Source organism: Apteryx rowi, unplaced genomic scaffold, assembly GCF_003343035.1.
Source record: "Apteryx rowi isolate R43461 unplaced genomic scaffold, aptRow1 scaffold_65, whole genome shotgun sequence".
Lineage (NCBI taxonomy): Eukaryota > Metazoa > Chordata > Aves > Apterygiformes > Apterygidae > Apteryx > Apteryx rowi.
In genome coordinates this window covers 2,366,336-2,393,018 of record NW_020450927.1, presented here as the reverse complement: position 1 = coordinate 2,393,018, position 26,683 = coordinate 2,366,336, and the positions used below count along the sequence as shown (strand labels likewise).

General features: G+C 52.0%; 1 long non-coding RNA gene across 2 annotated transcripts; it reads right to left on the bottom strand.

Moving 5' to 3' along the window:
- Positions 1-4,386: 4,386 nt before the first annotated feature.
- LOC112975080 lies at positions 4,387-24,803 on the bottom strand. Of its 2 annotated transcripts, none has more exons than XR_003256478.1 (11): positions 24,106-24,803; positions 22,135-22,245; positions 21,964-22,039; positions 21,652-21,702; positions 20,820-20,912; positions 20,597-20,704; positions 19,736-19,852; positions 16,715-16,809; positions 13,443-14,307; positions 6,083-6,303; positions 4,387-4,482 (listed from the first exon to the last, which is right to left on the bottom strand). It is a non-coding gene; the product is annotated as an uncharacterized LOC112975080 (long non-coding RNA). The 2 variants fall into 2 exon arrangements; XR_003256479.1 differs by having other exon boundaries at positions 19,736-19,849.
- Between the last annotated feature and the right edge of the window lie 1,880 nt (positions 24,804-26,683).

Genomic DNA, 26,683 nt, shown 5'->3' with positions numbered 1-26,683 from the left:
GGAGGCACAAAGACTGGACCCAGCAACAGGGCTGGGATAAAAAAGCAGATGCTATATCACTCCTCTTTGCTGGAGGATGGCTGGGAAGAAGAGGCCCAGGAAATGAGGGTGTATTTCATGTCGACTTTGTTATTTGGTGAAAAGCCAGAGTATTCAGAAGTGGGGGAGGAGGGGAAGATTATCTTTGCTGCAAAGAAAACGGAGCCAATCCACCACGGAAATCTCCTCTGAGATTTGAAAAACGATGTGAAGGTCACTCTTCATTATCCGGACTGGCRTGCCCATGCCCTGCTATAAGGTACCTGCTGCAACAGAGTACACACCCATGAGGGGACCGAGCAGTGAATTTGTTGTATGAACATTTATCTTACCTCAGATCGTCTCCTACCTAAAGACTGGGTCTATCCTTCACCCCTCTGACATCAGCCTTCTTCGTAACTCTGCTTTTCAACCTGTCTCTGCTGGCAGGGCCCCCAGCTGCTCTTCTGTTACCTTGTAGGTATCACTGCCACGGCCGTAATTCAGAAGGGCTGTAAGTGCTATAAAGTCTGGGGATTTGAAACCTCAAATGCTCCTCTTTTGGCTTTGTGCTCTTAGGTGTGCAGAGCTAGCAAGCAGCTGCTGCTTTTGATTATCCATGCAAGATATGTGCTTTTAAGGCCAGATACTGTGTGCCCYGATATAATTTGATGGAGTCGAAGAGAGGGGGAGATGCTGAGAAACAAGTGAGGGAGGCAGGACATAGGAGAAAGACCCCAGAGTCATTTCAAGAAATAACATCCGTGCACCTATATATACGCAGGCCCTTGCTGGTGCTGTCTGCCCCATCCCAAGGGAAGGAAGATGCGGCAATGGCCTGGCTCAGCACAGCTGTGGCAAGCGGCAGTCCCGCTCACCCAGCAATGTCCTCACCCCTCGGGAGCTGCAAGATGAGGTGTTTCCTGTGGGCAGGGGCAGCCAGGTCCCGACAGAGCCGGGTCTGCGCAACTCCGGCAGCTGCTGCASGACAGCTGTCACGGGACGTCCCGAGCTGTACCGTGCCTCCAGGCCACGGCTTTCCTCACCCTGCACAAACAGCTTATGCAACGCGTGCTGGGCTCGGGGGAGTGCCCTGCCCAGCTGCTCCTGGGGCCGAGTACCACAAACACGCTCAGGGACATCACTCCCTTGCTAGTCTCTTGCAGACAACTCTGCAGATTGGTACGATTTCGTCTGGYGTTCCCCAGGCTGTCTGCAGGCAGCCTGAGAAGCACTCCTGTGCAACACACGCCTTTCCCTGCAATCAGCCTTTTCGCTGCACATTAGTTCCCTCGAAGGCTGCAAGCTGCCCGTCCTGCCTCCCTGCTCTCCATATCCAGGGYAAGGCACAGCTCGCACCCTCTTGCAGCAGCTGCTGTTGTCTACTCCAACGTTCAGGTCTCCTGGCGTTTGCTTTATCCTCCCTTCAGCCAATACCGTGTCACAACACCCAAAGTGACAAAAGGACTTCGATACTCCTGCTGAAGTGGCTGCAAAATACAGGAGAACGTTTGGGTTTGGATGTCAGGATAATCGCGCCTCGCTAGCAATACTGCTAGCACYGATTTCCCAGCAAGACGGAAAAGCCGCAGCATTACCTGGCCGCCTGCTTTCTGCCCTCTACAACAAGCCCACTACCACTAGCCCCCAGTTGCTCAGAACCCATACTGATTTGGTTGCTTTAAGCCACTCTGCACCTTCCTGGGCCAAGGCTTTGGCAGGATGTCAATTAGCAATTTTGAGCCCAGCAATTGCCAGCTGGTGCTCTGGGGCTGCTTGGGGCTTTGTGGCACAAGTCTAAGGGACCTGCAAAAAGCCATAACTAAGGGAGGAAGCAGGTTTCAGTTCAGTGCACAGAGACCAGCGGCTCTGCTGTGAAATGGCTGAGGTCCTTCAGTTACACCCCCCAAAACCCTGCCTGTTAGATGCTTTTTTTCCCATCAGTACCTACAGCAGCTGTTTCCTGGGGAGGTTTGGGGGGCAGCAGGCTGGAGCCAAACTGGCAGCTCCTGTAAATCACCTCCGAGTGCCTTAGGACCGCTCAATTTACACCAGCCCAGCCTCCTGCTCTGCACATGCCTGCAGCTGCTGCAAGCAAAGAGTCAGTGACAAGGAAAAACAGCAAAGCAAAGGGGAGGAAAAAAAAAAAAAACAGGAACAGGCAAGAAAGTCTGAAAAGATCTGGTTGGGCCTGGGGAAGACCAAGCCCTGCTTTCCTTGCTCTGCCCCCCTCCCTTTCTCCCTTGTCCCACCCCAAAAATCTCCGATCTGGCTTTGCTCCCTGRCCATGATTAAAAACAAGGTTTCCTTGAGCGGCAACGAAATCTCGCCTTTTTTTCAGGTCGGGCTGCRTTACTGGGAGAGAGTGCGCAAGCAAGAGCGGGAGCTGCGTCCAAACTCAGACCTGCACCTCCCCTCCGTTCTGGAGAAAAACAAGCAACGCTGGAGGATGAAGAAGAGCGCGCACGAGACCGAAAACATGCCGTTCCCTGCAACTCGATCAACCCCGTGCAAAGTGCCTGCCCCTTGCATTGCCGCGGCAGAGGCCCTGGCCCGCTGGCAGCGAGCGGATTGGCCGCTGGGTGGGAAAAGGAGCCCAGTCCAGCGTTGCTGGGCAGATTTGGAGATTTTGGGGGATGGAGGGAGGGGGGCGCGCGCGCCTGCGTTGAAAAGGGAGCATGCACAGTGCTTGTTTTGTGATGCTGGATTCCAGCTCGCCTCCGCCGGCGCGCTGGGACACGGCGTCAGCTGCTTTGTCTCTCACCATCGCTATTTGGGAGACGGCGATTGGGGGGACTTGGCCAGCGGTGGGGGGGGGAAAAAGGGGGGCTTCTCTCTCTCCCTCCCTCCCTCGGGGGAACGAGCGGTTTGTGCTTGGCTGAATGTCCCCATTGTACCGCTGGGGAGGGAGCAGGAAGCACAGCCCTCGTCCCTGTGTGCGCCTCGGCACCTCCGCGGCCCTGCGCCAGGCCAGGATGCGCCGCGGGAACACGGCGGGGGCCCCTTCCCGGAGGGGAGCTGGGGGAGGGAGAGAGAAAGCAAGGAGTCAGGAAAGAGGAGGGAAAGGAAAAAAAAAAAAACAAAAAAAAACAGGCTTTGAAAGTGGAAATGTCACCGTGCAGGGAAGGGGGGGAAACACAGCCCTCCTTGGCAGGATCTCCAAGGCACGGGGCTAAAATGCCGCCTGCAACAGGTAACGGTCCTGGTGCCCAGAGGCTGCCCTGCAGGCCTGAGGGTCTGCAAGCTGTGCTGTGGCATAGCAATCCATACCAAAACCTCGTATATGTGCATTTTAAACCGACCTTTTGTGCGCCTGGCAAATTTTAGCTGCACTGAAGGGCCTTGGTTCACCTTGATGATGTCTCCCTCCTTCACCACAGCAGGCTGAGAAACTTCAAAGCTGCTCAGCGCTCCCACACGGTTTGACAGCATGAAATTAAACCCTACACAGCAGACAAAAACTTAAATGGCAGCAGGAAAGGATTTTTTCTTAAACATGTAAAAGCCAATTGATTTGTCTAGGCCAGAACCCAAGTGAAAAAGACAAATCCTTTCCCAGCTCTCCATGCCAGACCTCCGCGCCATCCTCCTGTGCAAGGCACTGGCTTCCGGGTACCTCCGGACAAAGTCTGTGCTATGCAGAAAGAAGTGCACAGGAGTTAAGGCTCAAAATAAGAGGGACTTTTACCCCCAGAAGTTCCTTTAAATTTTTTTTCTTTAAAAAGAACACAAAGATTTTGGAGTAACATTTTGAAGAGCATCTACATGGCTTCAGGGCCCCGATGCCATGTTACTGGGTAACTTAGGCTGCTAAGAATCTGGTGTTGTCCTTCGAGGGACAAGTTGTGGGGCTGGCACCCATTCAGCTTTTCTTATTTCTTAAATTTGCTTGCTCAGAGGACAAATCAGAAAATCCACCACCCTATCCCGTGCAGAGGAAATATAAATAGACCTACAGGCCTGGCTGCCATGTAAGCAAGTGTGATTCATTTCATGTGAATGACATGGGAACCCACAGTATTTCCAGTTTCCTGGAATTTATTACATGACTCTTACATTAATTTAATGGAATTTTATAAAGGGAGCAGACACTCACTTCATTAGAATAGCACCTGCAGTTAATAGCATTCCTGGGAAACCACATGCACTTTTGAATATGCTTGTGCTGAAACATGAAATGCTCCCAAGCAGAGGCTTGGGGAAAAAAAAAAAAAGTGCCTATTTGACCAGGGTCCAACTGCACCAGCAAGGGAAAGTTCTACCTGGGAAAAATATCCAGGCTGTGCCGTTGGCTTTATTCAGCAACCYCAGAAGGTCCAGGGAACCCATGAGTTCCCCAGAAGGGATATCCCACCCGCCCCGGTACTTCGCTTACCCRTGCAGCCGCCCGAAGCATGGCAGGCATCGCCTGCGCTGCGAGTCCACACTGGCAGCCCGGGGGAGTGACACCTTCTTGGAGGCCACCTGCAAGCAGAGGGGACAGCAAGGTTTGCAGCAGTCGGCCCAGCGCGGCTTGGAGGCTAGCTTGAAAGACGCAGCCTCAGGCACCTCTGAAAGCCAGGCAAAATCCAACACAAAAGCTCTTCGAGAGCCCTGCTCATTAGAGAAGAGGGCGAGGTGTTTTTGATTTATGTGTGATCAGAGTTTTCTATTCATGGTTCCTCATTAGGACTTAAACGACCTGTGGATCTGTCCCAACTTTTGGCTGGCAGTATCTGTGCTCCTATCAGCTTGCAATCGACTGTTGGGCAGGTCACTCAAGGAAGAAAAAACAGCTCATACAATTAAAAAGCTGACTCTACCTTCTGTGCAGCCTCATCTCAGTGGGAAGTCTCCTGGGCTGGCCCAAGAGACTGACCTGGGCCTTCTTCCCACCTCTTGTTCACTCCCCAGTCTGGCCAATACCAACGATTTTAATTAAAATCTCTTTTCAGCCACAGTGACAGGCATTTTGCGTGTTAATTGCAGAAAAAACAGCTTCTCAGTGAAATAAATGACTGTCCAGTTGGCTTCTGTACTCTTCCCAGGACAGGAGTTGGGAACATTAGCACCAAGCACATGAATGGCCTTTCACAGTAAGGACATGTACAGACTGAGAGATGAATAGTCATCATCATTAGCAAAAAGGAGAACACTCTCTTCTGCCTGGGACAAGGTACTCACAGTGGAAACCAGGCTCAGAGCCTGTGGTCACCAGCTTGAAAATCTAAGCTGGGAGAACAACTGTGCCTGACCCTCACACCTATTTCACCCTCCAAGTGGTTAGGACACTTGCTTTGCTTCAACATGTGCATGTTTGCTCGTGTTCACTTGGAGGTAGAAGCAGACTCAAAGCAGGGGTGTTTTGTAGCCCAGCTGACCTCCAACAACCCATAGCTAACTGCTCACAGGGAAGGGCCTCCTGCACGTCTCTGCCACTGGTGGAAAGCAGACTGCTATTCTGCCCTGCAACAGCAGAGACAAGTGTCCCAGCATTGACCTTCCCCAATATGCAGGGAAGGTCTGACCATACTGCTGACAAAGTCTGTACAAGACCAAAAGGGATCTTCATAGCAAGAGCATTAGAGGACTGTATGTTCAGATCCCCACAGGTGCAGAAACCTCTTGAATGGTGACTGTTCTTCTCCCTGCGACATACTGCAGGCTTACAGGCCAAACTGCAAAAGCGATTCTGTCCCACCTTTCAGACAGCTCCTAGTGGAATATTGGAGATCTACTCTATTTCATAGCTGAGTTTTATTAGTAATGAAATGTTGCTGACTGATCAGTCTGGAGAATTAAACTGTGCCTGGAGTAGGTTCTCTGCAGTACAAGAACTCCAGAAGAAACCTCCCCTTTGGCCTTGCAGCACCGGCCATGACCACCTGCTCTGCAATCTGTCCTGGACATTACAGTTCCTCTGCCAGGCCCCAGCCTATTCAGTTGCATGAGTAACTTCCCCCAGAACATCCTACCAAATGCTCCACTGACATCCAAAACAGATGAAAGCTACCACAGTTCCCATCAGGTGACCAGGAGATACCAAATAGTTTAGTGTGATTTGTCTTTAGCAAACCAGACCAACCTTTGTTGCATGTTCCAGCCACCTCCAGATCATTATTTCTTTCTTCAGAATCCATTCTAGAATTTGCAGGCAACAATGCTCCCCTAAAGGGAAAAATTTGGCTCTTCCAGCACTGTCCAACCATCCACAGCAAGGATGGGCATCGCCTGCGTAGGAGGAGACTTTCATGGGGGTGGTTATGAGATGAAAGGAAACTTTCCAGCTATGACATTTCTCTCTCTCTGAAAATAAACCGAGACAAACACATGATAAAGGTTAGCCGTGTTGGTTAAGATGATACCTGGATCCCACAGCAAGGATCCGTGCACAGAAAACCCACACCACACTCCACCGGAAAGAGCGTAACATCGTTCACCATAACAGCCCACCTGGGTCAGGTGCTGCTCTGCTGCCAAACCCATCATCTCCAGAGCCCAGTCCCTCAAACCGTCCTCTCCATTACACTGATTATAATTACCTCCCAACCTAATTGCACCATTTCCTCAGGGAAAAGTAAGCTCAGAGATGCTGCTAATATAGAACGGTTAGAAATTTAGCAGTAGCCTGAGAAGCTACTGGTAATTAGAGAGATATTTTTATAACCTATAGAAAGTGTCTTAACCAAGAGAGTGGATCTAAGCATGCAAAAAGAGTTGGCACGTAGCCAAACCGTGCTGCTCATACCCCTTGCAGATAATGAATGCCATTAGCACAATTCACTCGCAGGCACAGGAAAATCCAGGCGGCTGCCTTCCTCCTCTGGAAGGCCCATAGTTTAAAATGTGATGCAATTTCACTTGTGTCATGAGTTGGTTGGTTGGGCTGCTTATTCAGAGTTCAAATCTGGCTTTGCCTACAAGTTGTAGCACAGAAAAGCAGCGCATTCTTTAGTTACATCAAAAAATTCACCTTCAAGATTAAAAGACAGGCTATTTCCATCCTCCTCTCCATTTTGTAAACATGACATATGCTTCAAGAAGCTTTATCTCAGTCTTTTTTACCCTAAAATCATTGCCAGCTTTCCCTTGAAAACGATACTAGCTTATCGTAATTGAAGGATGTTGACTGGAGGATGAAAACAAGCCAGTAAGAAAACAGTTTTCACTTTCAAACGCTATGGCTTTGCTGTTTGGAAACTTTCATGTTCCCATTTCCAGCCAATTCACATTTTTGTTTCAATCTTTACGGCATCAGCCAGGCACTTCTATGCGGATTTGTTGTTAGTGTGTCGTGGAGAGCAACGCATACCTAAGGGGAGTAGTCAACGGCTGCTGGAAACGGGCCTGGCTGAACTCCCTTTCCCCCCCCAATCCAAATGTCCCCCAGCTCTGGAAAAGTTTGCCTCCAGCTCTGAACTCGGTTGGCCCCACTGCTATAAATAGATGGAACAAGACCTCCCGGGCCAAGCGCCCTGAGTGTTYAGAAAGCTTTGATCCTCTCCTGCTTTCGAGCTCAGGCCCTTCCTGCTAACGCCGCTGGCGAGGGCGGCCGCGCTCCCCGCAGGGCACCCCGCAGCGGCCCCGGGGCCGCGGGAAAGCCTCCCCTCGGCTGCCACCGCCTCGCTCTCCTCGGGACAGGGCCTTGGAGCCCGGGCGGGACGGCCCGCGGAGCCAACGCGGGGCAGCCCGGCCCTCCCCGTCGCTCCCGGCCGCGGCGGTTGCTTTCTTTCCCCTCCTTTCTGCAGGCCGAGGGAGCTTTGCCCCCCTCCGCATGGGTGTTCCCGGCTCCTGTGCCTTGGCACCATGCGCGCTGGCCAGAGGCGGAAGTGGAAAGACACAAACATCAGGGGAAAAAAAAAAAAAAAAAAAAAAAACAGAAAAAGGGCTGCTCTTGCAGTATTTCCAGCCTGTCAAGCCCAGAGTGGGAAACCTATGAGAAAGCCGGCGCTCGCAAAACCCCAGGCCAAGAAGTTTGGATAAGCAGCCCACGCGCTTGGCTTTCCCCTTGCCCTCGGTCCCGCGCGGGCAGAGGAGCGCAGCTCAGCACTGCCTCCCCCCGCACATGCATCCCCGGCCCTCGTACARCTCCGCCGGAGACTTGTCTCCAGCCACCAACTTGTTCCCTCTGTTTCGGGACCCCGAAGGCCACCCTGGCCTGGCTTAGTGCCACAGTGGGCAACGCCTGCCCTTCGTAGCTCTGCATTTCCACTGGGTTTTCATGTGCACAGCTCACAGCCTCCCAAATCCCTGCCAGCAAAACAGCTTCTTTCCATCTGGAAGGCTTTTCCCCTGCAAAAGTTCTTTCTTTTGGGAGGAGAAGTCAGCRATGCCATCTCACTCAGTGGCACGCAGCCAGGGTAGTGCATCTGCTGGGGGGCTCAGGATAACACGTGCCTGCAAAGCAGCATCTTCCTGCTTCTTTAGTGGCAATAACATTTCCAGGGAGTGTTGCTGCAGCCTAGCACTTGGCCAATGCTTTTTCCCAACCAAATGACTTCATGGTAGGGTTGCAGGAAACATGGAGCTACCATGGGCTCCAGAGCAAACCCTGCATGAAAAGAAACCCACAGAAGTGTTTTAAACTGCAGCAGCAAGCAGCGTTTGCTCTGCCTCCTCCTCACCTCACCCTGTGCAAAGCTATGGTGGTGAAATCACAAGTCTGTGGAAATGCAGGGGAGCTGGCACCGGCTCATCCTGCTGCTGGGCTAGGGGGGACCGGCCCATAGCTACGTCCCTGGAGAGGGGGATTAGCTAATACTGCATTGGGAAAGAACCAAGGTCAGCACCTTTGCCCTCTGCCACTGACAGGCATCCAGCACCGGGGCAAGACAGGGTTGAAATTACTCCGTAAGGGAGGTTAAAAATAAAGAGCCCAGATTTCAGGGAGCAGCGAAAAACTGTGCAGGGAACCCATGGCTGAGGGAGGACGGACGTCCAGCTCCCTCCCTTGCCCTCTGCTTCCCATGGTGTAGTGCCCAGCTGCGACTGCATTGTGGGGCAGCGAGGACACGGGGCATGGCCCCCCCCATGCCAAGGGGACACCCCATAGAGCCAGCTTTTGCATGGGGCCTCGGGCTCCTCTGGACTGGGGTCACTCCTCGCCCATCCTCAGCTGAGACCACAGTGCGGGCGTTGCAGCGGGCTGCAAATTGCTCGGTACACGGCTTACAGGCCCCGAAGGCACCGCTTGGCACCCGAACCTCATGASCCGCTTGCTGGGGAGCTTTGGCCCTTTCTTCCTGCTCGCTCCTCCCCGACGCCAAGACGCAGCCCTCGGTCCGGCCGCGAGCACAGCACCAACGCCCGGAAAAACCCCAGCTGGGCTAACCGCGGCCCCGGGGGCTCCCATCGCCGCTCTGCTCCCCAGGCCGGGGCACCCAAGACAGCGCGAATGCCGCCCCCCGGGGCCCCCCGCTGCCTCCCCCCTCCCCGGGGAGCGCGCGGAGGACGGGCGCCCGGGGGGGGGGGGGCGGTTGGCAGCGTGGCACCTCGGAGGCGAGCGCTGCCTCGGGGCTTTGTTTTATGTTCTGTTTATCCTGCCGAGAGAAACAGAGGAGTTCAGTGTGCAGGAATCTCGCGCCCTCACCCTGCTCCCCCGCCACACGAAAGCTGCTGAGCAAACAAGAGAAATCCAAGACGACTGCGCCCCGCTGCAAGCCCGCTGTGCTTCCGCACGGCTGGCCCCGCTGCCAGCTCTTACATAAGCAGCAGGCTCAGCTCGGCGCTGGGCTCACGGCTTTTCTTCTTCCTTTCTTGTAAAGCAAGCAGCTGCCCGAGCGGAGCCCGCAGCTGCTCTGCCCCTCTGCTCGCCGGGAGAGACCCCCTCTCCAGGCCCAGGAAGCTCCCGAGTGACTCCTGCCTCTCCGCAAGCCTGGTTTTTCTTTTTTTCCAAAGGGGATGCAAAGGTTGGGGAGCCCCATCCCTCAATATGCAATGCTGCCTCCCTTCCCGTGCCAGATGCAGCTAGTCAGGCTGGCCAGTGGTGCTTGGCATGGCAGGGCTTGGGCAGAGGGAGACACTGGAGCATGGCTGTCCCCAAGGCATCTGCAGTCCCCAGACAACACTGTGAGCCRCCACCACCACCCCTTGCCACAGGTCACTCCAGCCCACCCTCTGTCAAGACCCATYGCCGCAGCACATTACCTTCTTCTGCCAGAAAAAGGAGACGCTTCGGCCCAGGTTTGAGCTCAGTAAACCAGATCTTGCTTCTTCTCCCTGCCTCATACCCAGAGCATTACAGGACTGGTCACAAGAGGTTCAGCATCCATGGCAGGGACATGCACCCTTTCCACCAAGCACAGCCCGAAGCACCATGGCAAACTGCCCTGCTATTGCACCAGAGGAGACCAGCTTCAGTATCAGTGAGGAGGCATCTAAGTGGCTCAGAGTTAGGATGGGAGAAGTATCTAGCATCACTCACATTTCTTGAATGCTGGATTCAGGCACCTGAGCTGAGSAGGAGCATAGCCTCCTGCAAGTCCCTGCAGCCCAGCACAGGAGCCTCTTTGCAAGGGCACCTCAGTCCTGTCACCTTCCACTTTCAAACCCTGGGCCCAGGTGTGCTCAGGGCACCGCAGCACACACACATGGTTATCTGCTCTTCCCCTGTGCCCTCCATGGGGTGAGGAGCACCTTAGGCCCCTCTCTCCATCTCCCTGGGATCCATTTTAAGCATACACAAAGCAGTTTCCAAAAGAACACTGGTGGTACAGATTAAGAGACTCATTCTCCCAGCTCTCTCTCGCATGACTCTTCAGCAGAAGAATGAAAATCCCGAGGATACAGAAAAGCCCAGAAGAGAATATTAAATCTTATATGTACAGCCCCATCTCACCTTCAGGCAAGGCCTCACCTTACCCTCCAACAGAAGGTCATTCTCTGATTTTGGCAAGCTGCTGAAGAAGGACAAGCAAGAGTCATGTTATCTCTGCCATTTCTTTTTACCCCATCCCCTTTTTTTTCCCCTTTCTTTGCAAGCCTTCCACTGTGGGAAAAGGAAGAGAGCAGAGTTTCTTCCCTGAAGAGGTCTGCTCTCCATGCTGCTGGGAACCAGCTCCTAAACAGAGGACACTCTCAAGGGCCCCATGCTCTCCCCCAGGAACCCCGCTTGGCTTCATCAAGCTGTCGCCTTGCAGAGACAAGCAATACTTGCAATACTGTTCTCCAACAAAACCGCTGCAAGTATCTTAACTGGTTAAATGAGGAAATATCTGTTTGGTAGAGCTAAACATCACCTCCTACTATTAATTCCAATTCTCCCAGGCTCTTCCACAGAGTGGGTCTTGCACTTGCCCAGCAACACAGGTCCCCAGACCACAGCATCAGCAGCTTCAGTAAAGACTGCTTAGAACTGCGATCCGTTACTCTTTGGCAGCACACTCTACCCTCCTCTACCCTACGAAAGGATTCTTACTTCTCTAAAGATTTTTACTCTATTTATTTCTGATTAAAAGCAATAAAAAAAAAAGAGACCAAAATGCCAATTTCCTAGGTTTTATCATCTTTCAGGCCTTTGTGCTAATAGCATGGCAGCCCTGTTTACTTATACACTCCTGAGGAACTCTGAACCATACAGCATGCACAGCACAGGGATTGTATCAAAGTAATTCATACTTGGAGCTGTGGCAGGATCAGGCAAATCTTGGCTTAGCTATCTCTCCTTAGACTACATCTTGCAACCAGAAGGGCTGGAAACAATTTTGCTTTAATTGCTTTTTAAAATGCAGCCAGCAGATGGTTTGGTAACCCGAATTCATGACTCTTTCCACAGCTCTAGGCTGTTGGCCTGGAAACCAAACCCAAGCTTGACCTAGGTAGCAAGGGACACATCCTGCCTGGTTTACAAAGGTACAGTCCACAACATCCCAGGTAGGACTGCCTCGGCTCTCCAAGAGGAACACTGCATAGCTGCAGGCCTTCAGCTCCTTTTCCTTCATAGACTACCTGAAATCCTCACCCACCAATGCTAGCAGAAAGAAGTCTTCACTTCTGGTTCTTGGGTCCCAGTGCAAAAACCAGCGAAACGGCACTGGTGCAACCCAGGGCTGGCAGAGACATGAAAGCATGCTGGTCTCCCGTCCCAAGTGTTATTCTTGGTTGAAGGAGCTCTTGTCAAAATGGTGGTCACTGTTGAAACAAGCTGAAAACACAACAAGATCTTATTGCCCTGCACACACTCCACATGGGAAAGACAGAAATAAGGAACACCTTGCAAGGGCAGCACAGCATCAGGTATCAATGCCACCATGCTCAGAAACATCCAGGTAAACCTGGGGAGCCCATCAGCACAAAATATAGCTTGCACAGCTTCTCTGGAGAGTATATCATGGTCTCTCCAGAGCACAAGGGATGATTTGCCCTGTGGACACATCCCTTCATAGACTCGATGTCCTACAGCAAAGTTTTAACAAATCCTGGCTAACTCTTCTGACCTGTCTGGTTTATTCTTTAGGGGTATTCCCTACCCTACTACGAACACCTAGGTGTCCAGTGTCCCGCGGTAAGCAGCCACTGAGTTCTGCCCCAAAACTGGCCACATCACAGTGCAGATGAATTAATACTGCCCCAAGAACCTCACAAACATCTTACGAAGCAGGCTTGTTTTTCTGTTACAAAGCAATTTGAAATTCTTGGAAGGCAATCAGGAAAGTACAAAGTATTCCAGCTCAGGACAGCCTGGGACTCATTCCTTAGAGGCACAATGGTTGTTTACTCAATCCTTCATACATTAATATCTAAAAATTCATGAGTTCAATTGTAAACAAGAAGTCCTGGCTTTAGTGGGTTGTCTACTTAACAATAGTGGTTCCAGCCTGAATGCTGATTTTGTTGTTATCTTTCTTTTAATCTTGCTATCAGAGAGTCAAGATCTTGCAAAATTATGGGAAATATTTCAAGCCCATTTATTTCTGGTTTTGAAATGCATCCCTCTGAAACCCAAGGCCAAAGAAAGACTATTTCAAATCAACATTGAAGAGTACAGGCAGGGAGAAGAGCTGTTTGTGCCAGCACTGTCCTCTGGCTCAAGAACAAATGAGTAAAAAGCCGGCCACAGATACATTTGTGCTGGAAATTAACAGAAGATTCCTAACTACTGAGAAGGAAGGTCCCTGAGGCAGTCTCCTAAGGGGACCAAATGACACAAAATAGCCCAAACCCAACCTGTTTCCAAGAAAAAGCACAATTAGTTTATGAAAGCACTTGTACCATGGTGTTGCCTGTGGTGAGCAGAAGTCTCATCTGCATGCATCAGCCCAGGGACTCTGCAATCCCTCCAAGCCCAACAGCCAAGGACTCTTCCCAATAACATATCTGAAGAAACCCTCTGAAACAAACATCTGCCTCCCACCAGCAAGCCAGGCTCCCCAACCCAGAAGGAGCCCTGGAGGACAAAGGTAGAAAGTCCGAAGGATGGACACGGTCCAAAGTCCATCAGAGCTTACCTCCCCTCTCATCTGTGCTGGCTGGCACTGCCACAGGCCCTTCTTATCTCAGGTCCATGCTGCCTCTCGCTCCCCACCTGGCCCTGCTGAAGGACCTCTCTGCCTTTGGGTCTGACACTTGCCAGGAAGCATCTGGCTGAGCTGCAGGTTCTGGCTCAGGAGGTTCACCAGGCCATTCACAGCCAGGCTGGTGGTGTTTCCTGGCTTCTTCATAGTCCTGCATAAACATGCTGCTGTTCCAGGCATTRTTTTGTCAGGGAACATGGATTTAGCTCAGCTTTCTCATCTCTCCTCCTGAGGAACAGCTAGTTGTTTAGGTAGCCCATTATCCGGCATGGGTGAGATAGATAAACTCTTGCTCGTGGTGTCAGCGCAGTTCACCTTGTCCTACGCAGACRCTTTCTTGCATCTGTGCAGAGCTCAGACACCTCCACACAAGCCCTTTTTTCTACTGCGGGTGCCACTCCAGGAACTGTCGGGAATGGATTATGCCCTCTCCATCCCTTACAGCAGAGGGGATGCAAGTCCACAGACTATACGGGAATATGAAGAATGTGGGTATATTTCATCAAGCCTATGTGATGCAGCAGGCACCCAGGCCTATGGGGTACCAGGCTGTGATGGCAGCGCCTCGTACACTACAAACACCAGGATACTCCAGTCCTGTGCAGGCTCTGCCTCATGAGGACTCAGCTCTCTCTGCTGGGGCTGGACTCACACAACAGACCAACAGTCACATTGCATGCTGCTCTGAGAAAGCCATGGCTGGAAACTTCCCGGCAACCACTGAGGAGCAGGGTTTTCTTAGGTAGGTTGTTCATTCTTGTAGATCTGGGCGGTCAAAGCRAAGAGTGAAGAAATAGCACTGGAAAGAAAATAGACATTGCTTGGAAGAAGAGCTGAAGCGAGTGAGGAGCAATGAGTCAGAGGATGTTCATGAGTGAGTAGGACCGTGTGTGAAACCCCAGCTCCTTCTTCTGGGGACAGAGATTCATGTCACGAAACAGCAGGCTGTATGCTAACCTTGTGGAACTTGTGCAAGAGGAGGAGAGTTTCCTTGAGCAGGAGGTTCAGGTATCTTATCTTTGCTGCTCTCAAAGGGCAACAGCAGAAATTGCCACGTGTTGGAAAGCCTCCATGCAGGTTATCTCCCACAGATATCAACAAGACTAGAAAGTTACCTTCACTCTCTTGATAAAGGTTTCAGTGAACAAATGAACTCCAAGGCCCAGATAGGCTCCTAGGGAGCGACCATTGCTACTAGCTAGAAAAATATTGGCTTACATTTGTGCGAAGCCTTTAGCTTGCTCAAGCCACGGGTACAGCCTGGAGACACACGAGCCTGCTCTTCCATTCAGGGTTCATCGCTGTCAGCTCTAACCTCCTGCCCTACCCTGCAGAAACCAGCCAGAAGACTGGGTTTATGAGGTGGTCATCCAAGTCCTGCTAAACCACTATTCAAGGCAAGAACTCTTGGATAAGCTCAGATTTCAACCAGAAGAGGAACTGGAGAGGAAATGCTCCACAACTCAATCATTCTCACTTCCCATCCTGTGAAAACCAGCAGGACATGCCATCCCAGAGTCCATGAGTCTTTGATCTTTACTGCTCCCTCTTTAACCAAAGAGACCTCCACTGAGGACAAGTCACTCTCCCAAAGCCTGGGGTGCTCCAGCAGTGCAGGAGGTAGCATCCATCTCCCTGCTCACTCTGGTCCCCTTTGGGACATTTGGCTGTATGTTTGTGCACAAATACTCTCCTTGAAAGAGCCTGTCTCCAAAGGCAGGGTCCTAGCCCACATCACCAAGGAGGGCACAGTCTGCACTTAACCTGGCTAGGGCCCCAGCACATAGTGTAATGCAAAGGCGTATCAATTTCCAAACATTTGCTCATGCTGGGTCAGCCTTCAATTGCATGGGAAGCAGCACCAAATCCACTCACGTCTTGGAGCATTTACAGAGCCTCCTACAGTACTGCAGGATCTGAGCCCAGGAGCAGCCACTAACAAACAAGGGGCCTGTATTGGACTCTAGTAGCAGTATGCTGACGCCACTCAGGCCGACAAATGTCCCACTCTGAGCAAAACAGTTAAATCCAGCAGACTGCCTCAGGCTGTGGTGAGAAAGGCTCCTTCCCCTCCCTGCATGGCCAGGAGCATGGTCCTGCGCACTGCTGGCAGGTTGGCAGTTCCTCCCCACCACCTGTGGGGACCACAGTGAAACACAAAGCCAAACTGCTTTTGCGGCRTCACCCTCCCAGACCCCAGGCTCTTGCCTGTCCTGCTGGTTGGCCAGTCTGCCCTGTAATGAGACTTCGTGTTTCTCTTGGATGACCTCCTGTTGGACTGGTGCTTTCCACAGTGTGGCTCTTCTGCGCAGCCAGAGAGTGGATTTCCTGCCGTTTGATCCGAGTTTGCCATTCATTTCCCTGAGGGCTTCCTGACTGCCTTTATCAGCCCCAATCTTTCCATCACAGAGGCTGTCCTGCAGCCTGGGGCTCTTTGGCAAGGAGTTGGGGGAGAGGCCTGGTAGCCAGGGGGCAGTTGCTTACCATGTCCCTTCTGCCCTGGAGCTGGGCAACTGAAGGGCGGTGGGATGGAGGGAACCTTTCCTCCCTCCCAGGTGGATCAAGCATGGACATGCAGTGCCCTCTGCTGATTCAGTCACCRATGGAGACACGGAAAGGAGTGGGATGCAGGGCTTGGCGGCTTTGCAAGCCTCTGAACGGGCAGCCAAGCCTCTGGCTCCAGCCTCTGTGCTCTCTGCCAGTTCTTTGCAGGCAAGGCAGGGAAAAGACCTTCCTCTCTGCTAACAAGCTGCTATTAATCACAGCTCTTTGAGCAGCTGTTTGAAAAGCAGGGCTGGTGGAACAGGCCCAGCAGTCCCATCAGCCTACTCCACACCTGCAGGTGATGATTACCTGAAGAAATCAGGACATCTTCACACTCCTCCACAGTCCCCCAGCTCTCGGCGCCAAGCACACCCTGCCAGGCCTGAGCAATGCTCTCCTTCCCCATGTGGTATGGAGGATGGCAGCCCAGCAAGAAGGGCAAAGCAGCCTGACAGGGCAACTGGGAAGGCAGAGAGAGCATTAAGGGACAAAGAACCAGAACGGGAGATATGCTAATGCTCCCTCTCCCCCTTCCTGGAGGCGCCCTTTCCCAGGCAGATAAGGAATGGTCTTCACTTTATCCTGAAATAGCAGAGGGAAGCAGGCGTATGGGAAGGACAGGCTGGTGATCCAAACTGTCCCAGAGAGCAGAGGAGCCTTACCTGGAACAGCACAGACTGGATGTGAAACAGAGATGCTGTCCTTGTCAGGATATCAGAATTACTGCTCATGCTGCAGAAGCTGCTCACAAGCTGTCCTGGGAACACAAAGATGAACACGAATTAATCAAAGGCCCAGAAAGGTGCCTTGTGATGTTCTGCAGGCCAAGATGCAACTACTGCTTGCAGAACTGTATGTGAGGTTAGCTTTAGCCCAAGAGCATTAGCTGCAAGTCCATTCCTGGTGGACCAGCAGCTGCAAGGTGTGCTAAGCATGCAAGTGCCTCTGCATAGCTCTTCTAAACCAGCCAGGGGAACTGCAGAGTGAGGGCAGCTTTCTGTTTCAAAGCCTGATAGAAAGAGCATTCCCTCCTATAACAGGTGTCAGCAGAGCTCTGCTGAGCAGAGAGGGGGCTTGGCCCTGCAGTTGCTCACAGGCCAGGGTAGCTGAGGACACAAGAAAGCTCAGCACAGCCCCAAGCCACCTGGTTCCCCACCATCCTGGACCACTAGAGGCACCTGGAGCTGCTCCTGGAACAGCACCCAGCTGTGGTCCTAGCAGGACACCCACAGTCCAGAGCTGCTCATATTGGAAGAAAATATCTTGTTTTTCCTTTCTTCCATCCTGTCAAGCCCTCTCCAGTTCATCTGGGTGCAAAGAACCTAAAGGGATGTTTAAAGAACATGATACAGGCAGCAAAGTCCAGTTAACAAGATTCACTTTAAGAGATAAGGCCTATTGGCTTCCACAGACTCATAGAGGTTTATAATGTTGGCAGCAATGTGACTGGCAGCAGGTTTATGGGATGCAGGGAGCCTCCAGAGAGAAAGTTATCTCTTGAAACTGCAGTGAAATTGGCTCCTTTCCCTGACTGCAAAGACTGCACATTCCTTATCTCCACTGGAGGGAAAGGTTACCACTAAAATGCGATGCATTCAGTTTTTGGTTGATAATTTTTCCTCCGCATCATTAGCCATGGCTTCTCTAGCACTGGCATCCCCCCTCTCTAGGTACAGCCTTTGACCCCAGGCTGCTATGTATCACCTTACCATCCTCTTGGGCAGAGATTGCTTTTGTGCATTCGCACCATGCCCCAGCCTCCTTGGTGCTGCTCCAGCCAAGATAAACATCTTGGCTATGGGCTAAAGGGAAAAGCGAGACCTCTCCCACTGCCTGCCCTGTAATGCCGAAGGACACTTTCAGTGGGGAGGAGCACATGAAATCGCACATGGCATCAACTCAGAGCCTGGCTCAAAAACTCAGCACCTATCTCGGGACCTTTTCATTCATATTTCTCTGTCATGAGCGCTGTTTGCAAAGTTTCATGACTGTATCAGCCTGGGACACAGCACAGCAGTAAGTCAGGGTGTATTCACAGTCTCCCCAAGCAACAATCACTTACATGCTTGGGACTCTCACCCTCTGCCTCATTTTCTGCATGTCCCATATACAAAGACCCCTTTGATTCCCCACCCAAATTTCCCCTTTCAGAGGTGTCCCTTTCTCCCTGCCCACGCGAGAAAAGGGGAGTCCYGGCTGTGAAGTCTTGTCTGCTATGACATTTCATCCCTTGGTGCCAAGCAATGGTTTGGGGATAGGGCTGTTCTGCAGGTGCTGACCCAGCTCTGGGATGGCCCCGGGACTGCAAGAAGAGGCACTGATCTCGCAGCACCAGTTTGGGGGCTTCAGCCCCAGAAGCTCTCTCTGCTAGGACAACGCTGTGGGCTCCCTCCTCCCTCACATGGGGCCAGCACGGTGAAATGGTGCAAGTGCAATAAGGTCAGCAGCTTCTTAGTGCGCCCACACTCCAGACCTGAACTCACCTCCAACAAAATGACCAGGAATAAACCCACAGATCAGAGGTTCACACCTTTTTTGGTTACATCTTCCCTTCCCATTTGCCAGCAGGGGCTATGGAGCTCCTCCTACCTCCAAAATCCAGCCACCTCTGAAGTGGAGCCTGGCAGGTTTTYAACACATGACAGTAATGTCATGCTTCAGGTAAATGCATCGTGTGGGGGATGCAGCTCAGGGCTGTGACACAGAGACTCTAGACTTGTGCCCGTTTCCATGATCCACATACCCTTTCGTTAACCACCATGTCTGACCCCAGCATGCTGAGAGTGCACAGCCTGTATTGTTGTATTGTGCCTAATTAGGAGATACGAGGTTGGGATCACTGGCACCCTGTGCACCCACAGGGTCTTCTTGTTATCTCACACTCACTATAAAGCTGGCAGCAGAAATGCTGAATCAGGAGTGCTTGCCTGGAAGGAATAACGTGCTTTTAGCACGAGCCCATGCTGATTTTGCAGCACTCTCGCCTTGGGGAGCAGAGGACAGCCCAGGTAACTGGGTTCAGTGCCCTCTCCCCAGGCCAATGCAGAAGTGGAAGGAAACCCCAAGGAAGAGTTTCACTCCCAACTGGGACTACAGCCAGCAACTGCAGGTACCCGTAGAGGTGAAAAGGGGAGGCAGAGGCAACTCAGGGTATAGCTTCAGGCAATGCAAAGCCTCCCACAGATTATTTTTTAGCATCTTCTGGCCTCTCCCACAGGCCCATGCTGGGGGATGTCACCTGCAGTGGAGAATGGCAGCAATGACCCTGGAAGCTGCTGCTGCACCGGGCAGGGCTGATGCCAGCCCCATTTCTGTGCTGCAGATGTGGCCCTGGGCACAGGAGCGGAGAGTGAGTGAACCCTGCCAGGGAGCAGGCCAACAGCTCCCATTTTCCTGAGCTCAGCAGCCCAGCCTGATAAAAGATGCGGCAGAGCTGCTCCAAGAAAAGGGGAAGAAAACACTCAGCATTGGCTCCCCTCCYATCAGATAGAGGATGAGTGGCCGCACAAAGTCCCCGAGGCACGGCTCCCAGACAGCCCCGGGACACAGCCAGTCCATGCCACGCTGGCTGCGGGGAAGGGACCCGTTCTCCATCACCCCATGCTCTGCCGGGAAGAGGTGGCCATCCCCAGCACACGGAGGGGGAGGCCCGGCCCACCAAGCCCCCAGCCCCTTATACCCACCAATGCCTGTTGGCACCGCTGTGTCAGTCCGGGAGGAGGCATGGCACCCTGCAGCTCTTGTCTGGGCCAAGGTGGGCCTTCACTAGGTCCAGCTGTGGCAGCAGCTTCTCTCTGCTGCTGGAAAGGAAAACAGACCAGCTCCATGGTGTCTCCACTACCAGTTCACAGGCCCTTTCCCTGCCTCAGTTTCCCCACCTGTCAAAATCCACCTTGCAGGGCTGGCAAGAGGCTCCTGGGCTATTTACCTCCTGGGACTACTTAAACTATGATCAGACTGGTGCGGGCAGCCCTGGTCAGGCTGACAGCAGCCTCTGTGCCAGGCAGGGAGGGAGGAGAGCAGGTAGAAAGGGGGTGCCCTCGCCTGCCCCCCTTGCTCGCCTCTCCTGCCTGGGTGGCTGCACTGAGCAATGAGGAGAGCAAGCCGGGTGCCAAGGAGCACCTCTACCAGACACCCTGTGGCTTTGGGGCCTCTGCAGAAGAAGTTGGACCCACCGCAAAGAGGGGCCTGCACCCATGCCCCCAGCACAGAGCGCAGCAAGCACCCACTGCCCCCCAGACCTCCCCGCGGGGCCCAGCCGGCTGCTCCTGGCCGGGCGCTTGCTTGCCAGCAGGGCGACATTGCCATCTGCTGCCTGCTGCTTGGCAGGACACGCCAGCCGTGCTCTGCATCCAGCTCCGGCTGTGCCTACCCCTGGGTGCTGGGTGCTGTCCCCAGCAGTGCCCTYGGGTGCCCTCCAGCCCTGAGCACTGCCGGGACACGGGGCAGCACCCACACCACCACCTCCGTGCAAAGCCACGTTTTGCAGACATCTCAGGTGTAACGTGGCTGGTGTTTAGCCAGGAGAAGCTCTCCAGTCTCACCTGCGATACTTGGTAGAGCACACGGTGGGGCCCTGTTTGCAGAAGGGGCTGTCATGGAATAAGGCTTGGCATTGCCAAGGAAGGCAGGGAGCAAAACTCCTCTCTGTCCTGAAGGAAGCAGAAAGGGAGGACAATCAGACACAGTCTACGCTAGTCACAGGCTGGAGCAAAGCCCATCCTGTGGGCCAACCATGCGTCCCAGCCCCAAACGCTCCTGCTTTACCCAGGGGAGCTCATCACGCGCAAGCCCCGTAGGCTCGCTCTTCCAAACGAGAAGCAGACACTTCACGGCGGAGTCAGGGGATCGTGCCTGTGTCTGAGGGGAAAGACAGAGGAGCCGAGCTGTGAAAGTCAGTCACTCCCTGGGATAAGAGGTGTGCCAGGGTCAAGGAAGCGCATCTCTGGCGTTGGCCTAGGTGGGTTCAGACTGTYGCAAGCGCCCAGGAACGGCCACGGCATGCCAGCCAGCGGCAATCCCTGTGCCTCGCTCTGGCCTGGCTGAAGTTATTCCTCTGGGTACCAACCCCTGTTGTGCATGCAGATCTACTTGTTTAGCAATGCCTCTCCTCCCATGTATTTATGTATTTTTTTTTTAAAACAGGAATTCTCTTCAGGCTGTTTTAAACATAAAACATCTTTCAGAAAACCACAAGGCCAAAAATCTCACTTGGAGGATTCATCAACAGTCTGCCAGCACTTTTTAGGAGAAGGATAAATTACTATCTCATACTTCCTGGCATATTCAGAACTGGTAACTAAATTTTTGCACTTAAAATCAAAAAGTAACATCCTCAGTCAAGTGAATACGCTATCGCCATTCCTGATTTCCTGTGGTGTAATGTATCTGCAGGCAGCTTACATTCGACATAGCTGCATGACCAGCCAGGATGAAATGATCCTTACTGTAGAGCTTGTTTTATGAACAAACAACTTGCCAAATACTTAGCAATTGATCTGAACAAAAACCACCGCTTTTGGGTCAAATCACTGCTCCAAACTGCCCCAGAGCAAGACCCTGGCAGCGAGTGCTGCCCTCAGCTCTGCTCATGACTCACCAGCTGAACGTGAACAAACACCTCCAGCTCTCTCTGCCTTGGTTTAATCATCTGGAAACACAAAGATGTTATTTTTTAACTCACAACCTTACCGAAAGACACTCATTTATTTTAAACTTTAAAGCACCTACATATTGTCTCTACAGCTTAAGATAAAAGATGCCATAAAAGGGAAGAGAAAAATGGTAATTATCTGCAGTTCAGAAGTTTAACCTTTAGAAAGAAAGAATTGGGCTTCAAGCTGTACTTATTAAATGCCTTTAACCTTTTCTTTTCCAATAGGCTATGCAGTTTGTAAGTGAGCTTACCCACCTGAGATAGGAGGTTTCCACAAGTGGGCTTGGGTTTAAAGGCCACCCACGCAGACCAAGGTTGATGGCGCCCTGACCTTCAAGAACAGAAGCACAGAAGATGGCAAGGCAACAAGCTGCTGGAGAGAAGCACCCAAGGAGAAATGTGGATTCCCCTTCCCAGAGGCTTTACCTGATGGTGAGGATCATCCCTGAAGCCTGGTCAACAGGAGTCATCATGTGATGGGACCTTTGCAGGGATCTAGATGACTTCTTATATGAACAGATAAATACAGCAGTGCTTCTGTAGGAAATAGCGTAGCAACATTATTCCCTAAACTAATTGGTGGAGAATGCTAGGGGGAGCAAGTACAAGCATTAATGCAAGAGGGGGAAGGTGTACAGCAGGCTTAATCTGCTCATTGTTTCAGGAGGTAGAATTCTAGGGATTGCTAGCCATTATGTGGAGAAGCAGTGCGGGCTGAGAATGGCCTCTAATTCGAACGGACAGGACCTTCATTATCAGTTCCCACTTTAAGCCTGAAGAACAGTTCGATCTACTTAAGTGGGGACTGCCAAAATATGGAGTAGCTGGGAAGCAGTCAAGCCTAGCAGGTCCCGACAGGCTGAGGACTGCGTATGGAAATTTACTGATAGGATCCCAAACAATCAATTCCTGAGAAATACATTCAAAAAGACAAGTAATCCAGGATATGGGACCCAGTCCTTGGTCAGAGGGGCTTTCTTTGTAGGGCAGTTGCCGCAGCTGAAGTTAGAAACAAGAAAGGAACTGGAAAAGAGCAGGAGTGTCAATACCACAAGAATAATAAGGAAAAAAAATCTGATTCTAAGCTGTTTCTCCATCTCCAAACATGAGAAACTGTTCTTGTCAGTGGGGATGGACATGTCTTCTATTATCAAAAGTGAGCACAAAAAAGACCATGTCTGCCTCCCCCATCTTTAGGATTGTGGGAAGTTATTGCTAGGTATCAGTAATGTTCACACATCAAGGTGCCGAGAGTAACACTGTGTCACTGCCTGCAGTTTCTGAGCTCACATCACCACCAGATGCTAAAGGGTATAAAAAGGCACAACCAAAACCAGCACATGATCACCAGCCTAAGAGCAGCCCAGGAGAACTTGCCACCAGTGTCCCTTATCCTACCCATCATCACAAGGTTTCCTGAACAGATCATCTGGCTACATGTCTCAGTGTCCGACTGCTGGACAGGTCACTTGGTCAAACACGCCTTGGTGCTGGCAAGTACCTGGGTATGAGCGAGTGTGAACGAGTGAAACCAATTTTGTTTGAAAGTGAAGTCACCTTCCCCTCCTACCAGGTCTGGCACTGAGATTTGCTGCACTGCCACAACATCATTTCCTATGTTTTCTCTTTCCAAACAGCAGAGCAGTCACACAAGTCATGATGCTGTTCAGAGAAGCAGGCATTTCTGGAGGGTCAGACCTGGAGACATGTGGAGGTGGGGGACTAAACTCCTCCAGAAAAGAGCTGGATTAAAACCCAGCCATCACAAACCCCGTCTCAGCCACACACCCTGTATTTACTAAATCCTCTGTTTAGTAAATCCCAGGGCTCCCGCACTTGGGGCAATATCAAATGCCACGGCAGCGGTATGGTCCTTCTGCTCCCTCTAAGCACACATCCCTCATGCTTTTCCTGAGGACAGGGTGCAGTTTGGAGGGACCATGCAAACACCACCAGCCATCTCCGCACAGCCCAGGTTGCCTAGGAGCCCCCTGACACACACATTTCTTATCTAGGGGAGCAGGCAGGCCCCAAGAGTCTGTAAGTCAGCCTTAAATAGCCGGGGGCAAATGCTGTAAAGGTCCCCCTGCTTGCTCTGGGCTGTTTGCACCCAAAGCCTGCCTGCACCTTCTGCCTTTCCACCTCCAAAGGGCAAGGGCAGCCCAGGACTGCTTGCAACTCCAAGGATGTAGGTCCAGACTTCACCTCTCCAGGAAAATGCACTGGATTTAGAAGATGCTGAGTCTTTCTGGGGTGTCTGGGACCTGTCCCACTGTCACCTCCTCAGGTCTCTGCAGGGTACATGCTGTTAGGAGGGTACTGATGCTCTTGAGAACCCCCTCAGCACCCAGACAGTGTAACACAAATAGGCAATGCATCCACATTTGAGGGACTCACCAAGAGCAGTGATTGTTGGGATTATTCCTGATGAGAGGAAGGAGGCACCATGTCCACCCTGCTCCAGCAGCCGGTTATCTGTCCTAGCTAAGGGCAAACATAGTTGGAGAAAGGTGCAATTGGTGCAGGCTGAAATTGGGGCTGGTAAGCAGCGTAAGGAAGGGGTGGATCTCGGATCACTCCAGGGATGACCAGGAAAAAGGCAGGACTCAATGAAGCAAAAAACCACTTGCCTGCGTGCTGTAAAATGAGGAATTCATCTCACACACATTTCCCTTTGGTTCCTGAGGTTCAGGAAGGCTTGGAGTGAGCAGCCAGCAGTGGCATGGCTTTTCCTCCACAGTGTTCAACCCAGCCAAGGTGAGGAGGAGGAATGGAGAACCCCAGCAGCACCAGTGGTCAGGTGGTGACAGAGTATCCTGGTCACCAGCAAGAGGGTGGATTGCCCTCCTGGACACAGGCTGGCTGGGACAGGGCTGGGGCCAGCTTCATGCCTGCAGGCACGGGTGAGCTGCTGCCGGTGCCATGGGGCCACAAGCCCAGGGACACCTCCTCCACAGCTGCCATGACAGCACTGCTCTGCAGGGACTGGGGCAAGGGCATTCAGTAGAGCAAACTTCAACATGTACCAGCACGTCCTTGCAGGCGAGAAGTCCCATGAGTGCTCATTTTGCAGCAAGCACTTCTGCCAGGCCTTGGCCCAGTTTCTCAGCTTGGCATGAGGGGCATGGGGCTGCCAGGTCCAGCAGGAGATGTCAAATTGGAGTCCTACCTGCTTGTGGTCCTCAGAGACCCCCCAGGCGCTGTGTGTCCTGGCTCAGCCTCTATGCAGGAGGTCTGCGCTTCTAGTGTCCCTCCTGCATCCCTTCACTGCCATCATCTTCACCGATACGCTTCACCTCATACCCTACATTGCAGCGAAGAATCACGCCGATTCATTCGGTAGATAGGCAAAGAGGTGTTTATCTGCTATTTGCAAAGCATGTCAGATTCTTCCTGCACGGGAAGCAGCAACATGAAGTCATCACTTGGTACTTATCCTGTCTTGACATTGATCCAAATTCTTCCTTGCCCTCACACAGGGCTGTTATGACTCCACTTTGTATCACAACCCCCTGAACTGGTGAATACTGGCAGGGGGCTGGGGGGAGGGTGGAAATCATCTGATGGCTGTGCTGATTCTGGCTGCGACCCATTTTGAGTTAATTTCAGAAGTTATTGTAGTAAAATCAGTTAGCTGTCAGGACTATTTGCAAGGACAGCATATTTAAAGTGAGTGTTGCTGACCAGCCATGCAAAATAAATTTTAGATACATCCCTAGACACATACCATGAGCTAGGTTCCCCCAGGGAGAGAACAGGAAAACACTGCAAGGCCACATGTCCCCTTCGTTACTCTGCAGGTCATGAGTCAGGGAAAGAAATCTGGTCCACGATTCTAAAAGATTATTTCGAGAAAGCTACAATTTACCAAGAAAAAGGAAGAGGCAAACAATTAAAAAAAAATAGAGATGTTGGACTAACAGAACAACAACAAAGAAAAGCTACTGAAGTTTCTCCCTTCCCTCCCATGCACACATGCCAGTGTCTCACTGGCAGCAAGAATTAGACTTTYAGAAAGTTGCAGCCATGGGCTGCTTATCCTATTTGCAGGCTAGTCTGGCTTGCTAGTCACTAGCCATCACTCCCTGCCACACGTGACCACACAGCCTGCATGCACACAGGTCTCTCCAGTGGCTGGAGAAGGGCTGGGACGCATGGCCCCACCACCCCACGGTCCCCACTCTTGCTGCTGGTGCCAAGACCCATGCTTGATCCTGTCTCTCTGGTCACTGGCACCGATGGCACAGGCCCTGCGATCCACGGTCCGACTCCAGCTACTGGCACTTTGCTCTCCATACATGCAGAGTAAAGAGCCCCCTGCCCCAGGAAAATAGCCAGAAATAGCATTTAATAAAAAGACAGGGCAGACTGCGCTGATGAGGCCCAGGGTATGGCCAGATAAGCAGCAGCTGTCCAGTCACCTGTTGGCTGTCCCTTTTATCCCCTTATTCCTCTATTTCCATGGGCATCCGTGTTCCTCACCAAAGCACCATTTGCTCTCCCAGCCATGCCCTCCCAGCCCAGTAGGGCTATCTGCAGGGATTAGGTTTTAAACAGATACCCTGACAGCTCAGCTCGTTGCTTGCTTCCCTCCCCCCCCCCCCAAGATAGTTGCAGTCCTCAGGACAGGCTCCCTTGCTGATATTTCACAGAACAGACATTAAATATTTTTTGCTGCAAGACCGCAAAAAAGAGTGATTTACAGTTCAGGGATTTTGTAACATCTTTTAAATCACCACTTCCTCACCCAGGGTGTCGGGCTTCACACTTTTTTTTAGTATATGGCATCTTACAAGGCTTTTTGCTCGGTTGCATCTTCAGCACAGATCACTGTTGCAGTTAGAAATTAACTCAGGAGAACTCACTACGTGAGAAGGAGGGGAGTTTGTTGTATTTTCCCCTGACAACATGCTTGCCTCCCCTCCAAGCAGCATGGGGTGCAGTCACGGTCATCAAAATTACCTTTTTCTTTTAC